Raw genomic sequence first — 11,368 nt, forward strand, 5'->3', positions numbered from 1 at the left:
TGGTGTAAGTGTGATATGTAGGATAATGAACATCCCCTGCACATTACTTCCTCCAACCAGGCTGAGGGTTGAGTTCAAGAATAAGGGACACCTTTCTGTAAGTACTGATGAGGTGAAGTTTTATGTGAAAACTATAATGAAGTCCCATAACCATATAGCAGTAGTGGTAATGATACAGTCCGAAAAGACATCAGGGGCCCGATTTAGATATTGGCAGATGGGTTAATCCATCACAACGATGACATATATCCCACTGGTCTAAATCTAAATCCCATTGTTTCCTGATTTTGGCAGACGGGATATCCGTCACTGTTGAGGCCGAGTAATCCCTCTGCCAATATCTAAAGTCAGGTAAACATAAACTCAGTTCTAATTGGCTATATTTGTGGCAAGCACTCAATAGTATTGTTCCTACATACATATCTGTTACTCTAGTAATAAATGTGTCTATTCTTCTTCCAGGTGTTGGATTTTTACTCTGTACTTGACCTAGAGATAAATAGGTAATCTCTCCCAATGAATTTGGAGTCGAGGAATAGACAGACTTCAGGCTAGTGGGTCTTAAAAGGTATAACATTTAATGGAGGGTTGGCTGATTTACTACTAGTGTCAATGAAAGTTGCGGTTAAGGTTTGGAAGCCAGTTTGTCAATAACCACAAGCTGATGTTGCAAACCAAGTTTGGGGAATCAGAATTGATTGGGTAAACAGGCTCCTAGGCTAAGGATTTTAGGGGATGTGTTTTCTAAATATGCTCAAGTTTCATATCTTATCTCAGCACAATTAACATGGGTGTTGGCTCTTATCCTCCTGTTCAAGGGGCCTAATTTGATTTTGGCTCATGGTTGAGAGTAGGTTAATCTCTTGCACTGTTAAAAGGATACATTGTATGGTTACGAGAAGACATGAGTACTTGGTTATGTGTATGGAGAAGGAATAGTTCTATTGCTATGCAGAAAAATCACCTGATGGTGTGAAATTTGGGAAAAAGTGAAATACAATGATCACCTTTATTACTATTTGTTCCTATTCCCAGTCGGAAGTGTGTTTGCGTGGGTCAATGCATCATTGCTCTTCAAGCCCACCACCATTCCCAATGGGGTTATTGGTCAGTATGTGAAGTGTGTGAGTATGGTATTTTATAGCCCAGTCCCTTTTCCATGAATATATCACCCCAATATAAAATAAGTTCTATGTTGCGTGGATAAAAGAACCATTTTCTCTTGTATGGTGACTTCAGCTGTATCTTGGCTAACCTGGGCATGTCCAGAAAATGGGATAGGCCACTCAACAGTGCATCTAGGACACTGATACAAATGAAGAGTACTTGTACCTGGTAAGAATGGCAAATAATTAGAATAAGTGAGTAACCTTGAAAAAGAGAGTGGTGGTAAGTCAGGTTTGTGTGGAAAACTAATTAGCAGACAGTCCGATTTGTTTTAAGCTTAGAATGCATTAGGAGTAAAAATAAAAATCCCTTTCTCCCCCTATTTCCCCACAATGTTTTGAGTTGAGACTCTGGACAGAGAGTAATTTGACCTCTAGGCAATCGGGGCCCGCTAGGCAGCTCCCAACTGGATGTGCCCTTAATTAAATCTTGAAAAACATTTTTATAATTAAATAGGCATATGTGGCCTCTCCATATGCAGACTGCAAATGGGTGCTGGTGGCATGTGCTACCAAAAGTTATATTCGACTGTGAGCCACTGAAAAGGCTTTGTTCATTTGCATTTAGCTCAAAACCTGCAACGCAGGCTTGGAAACAGCCTGTAAAAATATAGGCTAGGCCTGTGCGTCAAACCTGTCAATGATTTTGCAATTTAAATTGCAGCTTTATCATTAGGAAAGTAATCTGGAAATGCGCTTTTAAAAGTTAGAAATAACAACAAAAAGTTATAACCCACTCACACACATCGTTTGAGCTTACAAAGTAACATGACCATTGTCCTATAGCGAAACTATCTTCACAATATTTATCCATCTAGGGTGGAAGTCTACAACCAGTAGTCAGGAGCTACTGGTAGCTCTCTGTCATTATGTCCAGCCCAGTTTCTTATTCAAGGGGTCTGGAGCTGAGCAAAGAAGACAGCGCAACCCCTCAGCCTCGTACAGTGTGTGGTGACAGCACAGAGTTTGAAAAAGAATATTACTTTCTTGCCTTTAGTGACCTTGGAGTATAAAAGGGTTAATGGAGTTCATTCATATCTTAATGTTGTCAGGCAGTGTAATATCGATGGCACTGCATAATGGTGATCCTTGTAGATGCATCCCTTGCCTATTTGTTACCTCCTCAGCCATAACCGCATATTCTCCATGGACTAATGGTGGCCAATCTTGGCTAATTACGTCCATCGTTGTCATATTGTGACATCTTTGAATTTATGGTGTTCAGCGTTCGCATAATTGTGGCATTATTGAACTTTTGTTGTCATCCTTTGCCTAATTGTGGCCACATCTGATGTAATAAATGTCAGCCCTGTTATAATAGTGTTGGTCCATGACATAGTGCAGTCATCTTTGCCTCTCATAATGGTTGTGACCAATCCCGTTATACTGATGGCCACTCATGAACATTGTAGTACCTTTGGCATTGTGGTGTGGAGCGTTGGCACCATGGTGGTTCTACCATAACAAGTGGCCATGCTTGGAAAAATGTGAGTATCCATAATGTTAAGGTGGCCGTGCCTGCCATGTGGAAGTATTACAAAGATACCTGAGGCAGAATATCTCCATTTGAGAGAGTTATAAGTAAGAGTAATTGATGAAAACAATGTTTGAGCGCCAAACACGCATTTGGTAAAAAATAATTGTATGTTGAATCTAGAAAATGTTTTTTTCCACACAATGACAAGCCTTTGTTTTGTGGAATTTTTGACACTGCTGATAGTGATGAATGATGCAATCTATCATTGAATGTATTCTTGCACAATATATCCACGAACAACCAATGATGTTTGTTAGTAGATTGGAAAGATTTTTCATGATCAGACATATCTCTTTTTATCAAAAAGGCTGGGATACCCGTGACCTAGAATATTCAAACATAAGCTAGCATACATAAACGAATATCCTACAACGAAAAAGGCACTGTCTAATATTAATCCCTACTTAAATTACTTCAATATACACTGGAGCAATCCTAATGTAGTGGCTCTCATGCCACGGATCTAATGAAGTTGCTTAACACCCACAATCTGGAACAACAGTTACTGATACTGGACTTTGTCATCACAGAGTAACGTAATGTTACAAGCCAATGAACAATCGAGAGGGATTGTTCTGACCATCGTGTGATCCAATTGAAATACGTTTGACTCAGTTACAAAAATAATGGAGAAATTCAACCTCCTTTATCGGCAAAAGATCTTTACACCATGCATCAGACCTTGAAATTAAAGCTGCAATGAAGAATGGCGGTGCTCCTTTTGTCGTATCTAATGATGTAAACCTTGTCTTTTTGAGTTGCCACGCCGGACTGAAGAAATACAAAGACAACGTATTTATTGCACATCGAACATAAACAAACTCAAATTGTAAGCCATGATTTACAGATATTTTCAACAAAAGAAGGCAGCTGAGGAGAACTAACAGAAACTGCGAAACAAAAAGAATACCTAACTCGCTATCAGAGCTGAAAACAACAAGAAATCGTTATAAAGCAAATTATATCAAAGCAAAATATAAACATTCCATGAATAAAATCACCAATGCTCCCAGCAAACCTAAGACATTGTTTAATGATCACCAAAATTAGTAGACAATTGACACGGATTTTGTCTGACATCTGGAGACGATTTAAACCCATCTCTGAAGTTAATATGTCTAAAGATGTACAAAGTTAACTCCAAATGACTTATTTTGAGGATATTAAGCCATCCAAACTAATCAAAACCAATTTCCATGTATTCAGTAAGTTATGGTATCCCCCCTCCACAACACCTCATTGAAAAAATGGAATGTTCACAGAGATCCTAAAAACAGATCACATTATTCCTGTACTAAATAAAGCACCTGCTGACCCGAAAGAGCTCTCCGGATTTGCAAGATACAGCAGTATATCGTCTGCGCAGAGCGATATCCGCTCTTCCCATTCCGTACCGGTCCATCCTCAGATCTGTGCAGCAACACGAACCCATTCTGCCGGCCCCTCGGCGTCAACGTAAAAGGCATCAGTGATAGAGGGCAGCTTTGTCTCGTCCCTTGCCCAATCTGGAATTCTGGGGAGAAGCAATAATTGTGCTTCACTGTAGTTTGCCGCTTATTATAGAGTAACTGGACCCATCGGATGTACTAGGGCCCAACCCCTTCTTACGCAATATTTCAAGCAGGAATGGACACTCGATTGAGTCAAAACCCTTATTGGCATCTAGGGGAACCAAAGTCCATGTATCCGCTCCCATCCCAGTAGGAGCCAAGGAGTTGTGAAATCGTTTGAGGTTCATCCTAGTGGACCTGTGCGGCATAAATCCCGTTTGGTCCAGCTGGACCAGTTCTTCCTTCACAATAGGCAGTCTATTCACCAACACCTTTGCCAGGACCTTGACTTCACCATCCAGCAGAGATATGGGCCTATAGGAACCACACCTGTCCTGAGGCTTCCCTTCCTTGGGGAGGAGGACAATGCGAGCATTGTACACAAGTCCCCGAGTTGATACACATTTTGCACATTGCATGCAGAGAAGCAGCAACATTTCTAGCCATCGTTTGGAAGAACTCTGCGGGAAGCCCGTTTGGGCCAGAAGCTTTTCCCTACTGCATTTGTGCCAGTGACTGTGCTACCTACTCCATAAAAAGGTCTGCTTACAATTACCTTCTGCTAGCCGAGCTCAGTTTTCTTGTCAGGCAGTTCATCATGAACTCCCTCACCTCCACCCATGGCACAGCCAGTCTGGACTCATAGAAGTCTGTCATATAATCCGCAAATGCCTCCACTATGTTCCTGCTGCTTGTCACTGTGTCCCCATTTTCCATCCTTAGCTCTCTAATGTTCAGCCCTTCCCAGCAGTTTCACTTCTTTATCCCCAGCCTCATTGATCCTTTTCTGTTTGGCTAGGTATGAAGTTTTGATCTAGTGGCACACTACTGTGCTGTACAACAGAGGCATCGGGGAGGCAACATAGTCATAACCCAACCACAGCAATTCTGTCTCCAATTCCATCGACTGCCGTCACCCACGTCTCCTGTGATGATCATTCTCCTAATTATGGCTTTGTATGCCTCCCAGAGGGTGAGCGTTAATCCAACTGACCTAGTACTTTCTTTGAAATATTGCTGCACAATATTCGCCAGGCTGAGATTCTTCACTCCCTGCACTCTAGTGGCATATTGTAAGTCAGAGAAACGACCAGGGGAGAGTGGTCAGTGAACCCAAAGCTAAATATTTAGCCTCTATGAAACTGTGGATAGTGGCCAGTGGTGCCAGAAGGTAATCTAACGTAGACTACATATTGTGTGCACTGGAGTAGAAGGAATATCCTCTCCCCTATCCATGAAGAGAGGGCTAGAGATCACCCAGTCCAAAGGCCAGTTGGAACCCTCCCAGCTTCTCCACTATCACCTCCCCCTCGGGCCTGGTGCTCATCCTATCCATCTGGGATTTCAGCACTAGATTGAAATCACTTCCCAGCGCTGTGAGGGCTGGGGACATAGTCGCCAACAGTCTACCCATATGTTGTAGCATCACCGCCTGAAACCCGGATGGGGCGTGCACATTAATCAAAATTACATCCTCACCTTCCCATACTCCCTGTATCTCTACATAGCAGCCTGCTATATCAGACCACATATGGGTGACATGTAATGCTATTGACCTTTTAAGCAAAATTGCCACACCTCTGTAACCAGACGTATATTACGTACTGCTGGTCACCCTGTACTTCCCTCATCCTAGGCAGTAGTGTTGAGTGTCCACCATATGTATACAGTAGCATAGTCTGGGCATATGCTGACTGCATTCCTATCAAAAGACCAAGGGACAGGTTTGTGCCCCATCTGCAGGATGTTATCACGGTAGTTGAAGTTCATCAGCTAGGCAATATTTGGTCTAGGAGCAGCCCCAGTACAGGTGCTGACCTTGGAATCCTGTGAGCTCTTTCCATTGAGAGAAAGCATGAGGGCTTCCCCTGTAATTCTATCTCAGCCAGCTAGTCTTCCACAAAGAGCTCTGTGTTGGGGCCCTCAGCCTTCGCAGTGATCCCAACGAGTCAAACATTGTGCTGTCTTTACCGTTCTTTGGCATCTTCCAGCCGACCCCTCAGACTCTTAAGGTCTTTAGCCAATGTGCTGCATTTCTGTGTCAAGTCTTTCACCATTGGGCATACCTCCTGAAGCAGTAGCTTGGAATCCTTTACTGTCAATACCAGTTTCTTGTGGGCATCGCACAGGATCCTCACCTCATTGACCACAGCAGCTATTTGAGCCCCCTGTGTCACCTTGATATTTTTAATTGACACCATAATTGTTGCTGTGTGGGTCTACAACCAATTGCCACCACCATCTACTGCCATTAGAGCATCTGTGCCCTCCACCATCAGTGAATCCTGTGACTGTCCCATTCCTGGGTGGGGTTTTCCCATCTCCGTATGCCATTGCCAGTGCTCGCTACTTTGTCGCTGCTGCCTGACTACACTTTCACCTCCCAATTATTGCCAGCAGGCCGCAGCGTCACTACCCCTAGTGCATCCCCACCAAGTCCAAGTATAAGGCCTTGCCTACCAGGCTCCACATTAGATGCCTCTGCCTTCCGCTGTTGAGGGAATCTACAGGTTGACTTCACAGGCTGGTCACCTCCACTCACGCACACCAAGCTCTCAGCAGATGGTGGGGAAGTTCACAGTGGGTCTCCCCCAACAGTGCTATGTACCTTTATTTTGCTGTCTGTTCCAACTAGCAAGGGGGGGGCAGTCCAGTCTCACCTCCCCTGTAATCATGACCCACCAGAGGAGGGCAGGGAGCCACACACCTCCAATCACAGCAGTTCCACCACCAATGTGCAAAGCCAGTCCCAGAGGCCTCGGGCTCTGACTTCCTTACTGCAGCCTCTTGTCGATCCGAGCGGGAGCCAAGAGCAATACAGTCAGGCCTCTCTCTGTGTGCCAGAGATACTTCTCTGGCCTGTCCCACAATCTACCTTCATGCCAGGCCTCACAGGCAGTCATCTTCAAGCTAGCCTGGCTGATGAGGGGTGAAACCCCGAAACCGCTCCCAGGATGCTTGTTTCCAGTCCAGGAAAGACCTGGCTTGGCAGTTCGGGCTGGACTGTTCCCATGGGGAACAGGGTCAAGACTGATTTGCATATGGCTGGGTCCAAACTGGAATGGCATGGGCAGCAAAAAAACGATGGATTTAGGCCCAGATCACTGTACTGGGGGTGAATGTTTGACATTGTTCAGCATTCCGCCCATCACTTGTTCTTTTTGCATTTGTCGCCCTAAGTGGGAAGGGTATGCCCAGACGTGGGTCCCGTGCTTCCCATGCCATTGGATTCAAGCTAGCCTGGCTGATGAGTGGTGAAACCCCGAAACCGGTTCTCGGTGATGGGAGGGAGTCGCTCCCCGGCGGCAGGCGCAGAGGTGGCGCTCGCAGCGCGAAGAGATAAGATGGCGGTGGAGTCCCGGGTCACCCAGGAGGAGATCAAGAAGGAGCCCGAGAAACCCATCGACCGCGAGAAGACTTGCCCACTTCTGTTGAGAGTGTTCACCACCAACAACGGGCGGCATCACCGGCTGGAAGAATTCTCTAGAGGCAATGTTCCATCAAGCGAACTACAAATATACACCTAGATGGATGCAACATTGAAAGAGTTAACAAGTTTGGTTAAAGAAGTATATCCAGAAGCTCGCAAAAAGGGCACTCACTTCAATTTTGCTATTGTTTACCCAGATCCGAAGATGCCAGCATACAGGGTGAAGTCGATTGGGAGTACAATCTCTGGGAGGAAGGGTACCGAGGATTCAATGACACTTCAGTCACAACGTTTCCAGATTGGCGATTACCTGGATATTGCAATCACGCCTCCCAACAGGGCACCACCACCATCGGCTCGCATGAGACCATATTAACTATATGGCATTCTTGGCTTTTTTGTATCAATCTTACTGGACTATTTGTAAATTTGTATTTTATTTTAAATTGCTGAAGCACATTGAAGCTAACAGTCTCCATTTGGAAAAAAAAAAAAAAAACATAAATGCAATGCAAGTGTTGGTTCCCTTTTCCTTACAAGAAAGGGATTTTGAAAATGTCACAAATGCACATATATATTGGGCAAAATGTCAGTAAAAAAAAAAAAAAAAAAAAAAAACCGGTCCCAGGATGCTTGTTTCCAGTCCAGGAAAGGCCTGGCCTGGCAGTTCGGGCTGGACTGTTCCCATGGGGAACAGGGTCAAGACTGATTTGCATATGGCTGGGTCCAAACTGGAATGGCATGGGCAGCAAAAAGATGGATTTAGGCCCAGATCACTGTACGGGGGTGAATGTTTGACATTGTTCAGCATTCCGTCCATCACTTGTTCTTTTTGCATTTATCTTCATCTTCACCGACATACCTGATGTGAGGCCGCTCTATCACCTGGGCAGATCTCTTGTGATGTGCGCCACAGGTCAGGAGAAGGGAGAGGAGTGCTCCACATCTGGCACCCCTCATCTGGCACTCAGGGTTCGGTTGCTCCACATCTGGCACCCCTCATCTGGCACTCAGGGTTCGGTGCACCATGCCGCTCCAAGCTCTTTTCTGCCTTGCAGACCATCTCTCAGGCAAGCCGCTTCGGTCATCATCTGGAGCCTGCTCCACTCCAAGGGCCAGATGTAGCAAGGCTTTTGCGCCTCGCAAACAGCGAAAAAGCCTCTACGCAATGGAGAAACGCATTTTGCGAGTCGAAACCGATTCGCAAAATGCGTTTCCGACTCGCAAATAGGAAGGGGTGTTCCCTTCCTATTTGCGACTCGCAACGCGATGCAAGTTGATTTGCGACCACGAAAGCGGTCGCAAATGAACTTGCAGTTACCATCCACTTGAAGTGGATGGTAACTCATTCGCAAACGGGAAGGGGTCCCCTTGGGACCCCTTCCCCTTTGTGAGTGATCACAAAAATATTTTTTCAGAGCAGGCAGTGGTCCTATGGACCACTGCCTGCTCTGAAAAAACACCGAAACAAAAGGTTTCGGTATTTCTTTCCAAGTGCAGCTCGTTTTCCTTTAAGGAAATCGGGCTGCAGATGGAAAATAAAAAACTGCTTTATTTAAAAGCAGTCACGGACATGGTGGTCTGCTGTCTCCAGCAGGCCACCATCCCTGTGAGTGCCCAGACTCGCAATGGGGTCGCAAACTGCGACCCACCTCATTAATAATAATGAGGTGGGTCTTTGCGACCCCATTGCAAGTCGCAGAAGGTGTCTGAGACACCTTTCTGCATAGCAAATTGCGAGTTGCAATTTGAGAGTCGCTCGGACTCGCAAATTGCAACTCGCAATTTGCCACCTACCTACATCTGGCCCCAAGTTTCAGCTTGCCTGTCAAGGTCCCAGGAGGCCGAGGGACGGCACCTACTCAACTCGGGTGGTGCTCCACCACCTCAGAGGGGCAAGCGCTTCCGTGCTCAGAGGTTTAGCAAGCTGCAGTGGCAGGATTATTTGCTTTGGTGTGGAATGTAAAGTATTGATGGGCGTTCAGAATTTACATAGATCTGTTTTCAAATCTGATGATGGGGCTAACTTGTCCTTAGCCAACAGTCTTGCATCTTTCATTTCAATTCACCTTGGGCTTGATTCAAAAACGTAACTTACACTTTTGAGTAAGTTTACAGTTTTGTAGAAGTTTGCTACTGTATTCATAAACTCCGAGTGCAAGTACTTTTATAAAAGACAACAGCAGTAACTCCAGCACTACATATAGTCAAACAGTGGTACTGCAACACTTTTCCGTAGAAATAAGAGAAGTAGGAACTTAAAACGAAACCCTAAAGGAAATAATGTTAAACTAAATAAAATTATTCTAAATAGTTAAACCTAACAAATAAATAAATTGAATTTAATGCTTAAAAAATCTAAAAATAATCCATGTTTATTATTTAACTATATAACATTTTAACAACCTTTTTTAATGTAAATGTTAACATAACAATGTTTTGTTTAAGTATTATTACATTCCTTTTAAATCTAATAATTAATAAAGAATAAGATTTAATACATTTAAATTAATTAAACAATATATTTGCCTTTGTGCTACATTCAAAATCAATATATAAATTATTTGTTCTAATATTTAACATAAAAATAGTTTAAATACTTTTTTTAATTTCCCTAAACCGTACCTGAGAGAGCCTATGCAGTATATTTTAAAAAATAACAAAAGTCTACATTAAAGTTTAAATTCCATAAAGGTTACTAAAATATTTTAGAAATAAGTAATAAATATGAGTCCTCATTGTTCATGTGGTTGCTATTGGCATCATGTGAGATATAAATATCCCCAAAATAAAGCATTATCTGGTCCTCTATTAATGCTTCTTTACATTTGTTCTCAGCTTCTATTCTGAGCAGAGCTATTTTTGATACATTCCTTCGCTGCCCGCCTCTAACTCAGTAAATATTAACTGATATCTTCTGACAAGCTTGTGTGAGCCATACCTGTTCAAAACAAGCATTCCCAAAGCCAACAAATCTTTCCCACAAGATAAAAACTATTGGTCTTGTCAATTTTTCATGTTGTACAGCGCCATGGATGCCAAGCAGTATGTTGTCATGATGCAGATAACTCTGTCAGCATCACAGTTTTTTTTTTTATTGCTGGTGGGAAGGAGGGATGTTGGGAGGGAACACGGAGGGAGGAGGCAACACCGAGGGTGGGGGAGGCAACACAAAAATGGAAAGTGTGATATAAAAGGATTCTGATGCAGACACGTTATGGGCTTTTTTTGTTCTGGTGGGCAAATGAGGTCAAGCAACTTCACGACTGTGGGCAAGCAACTGCATGGCTGGGGCCAACCAACAACATGGGTAGGGTGGAAAGGTGGGAAGGAAGGAGACAAGCAACAACACAGAGGAGGGATGGAGAGCAAGCAACAACATAGGAGCAGGAAAGTGGGTGTGTGCGGGAAAGCATCAACATAGGGGAGGGAGGAAAGGAGGCCCAGAAAGTAGGGACAAGCAACAGCATGAACAATGGAGGGTGAAGAGTATATGAGTGAGCCAGCTAAAAAAGATGAACTCTGGTAGCGTGCTTAAAAACAAAACCTTACCTATTCACAGATTCCTCACCTTGTGAATTTCCAAATGTACAAGTCTGGGTCCAGAAATCTTTGCTCGCAATTCCCTCGTGTATCAACAAGTGGTGTTTCTGCTGCTCTGCGTCAGATTAATTCTGCTCCGGAT

The 11,368-nt window shown here is 43.9% G+C and overlaps 1 pseudogene; it reads left to right on the plus strand.

Moving 5' to 3' along the window:
• Window positions 1-7,526: 7,526 nt before the first annotated feature.
• LOC138268636 (histone deacetylase complex subunit SAP18 pseudogene) lies at window positions 7,527-8,188 on the plus strand (annotated as a pseudogene).
• The last annotated feature ends 3,180 nt before the right edge of the window (window positions 8,189-11,368 follow it).

The sequence above is a fragment of the Pleurodeles waltl genome, chromosome 2_1, assembly GCF_031143425.1.
Source record: "Pleurodeles waltl isolate 20211129_DDA chromosome 2_1, aPleWal1.hap1.20221129, whole genome shotgun sequence".
Lineage (NCBI taxonomy): Eukaryota > Metazoa > Chordata > Amphibia > Caudata > Salamandridae > Pleurodeles > Pleurodeles waltl.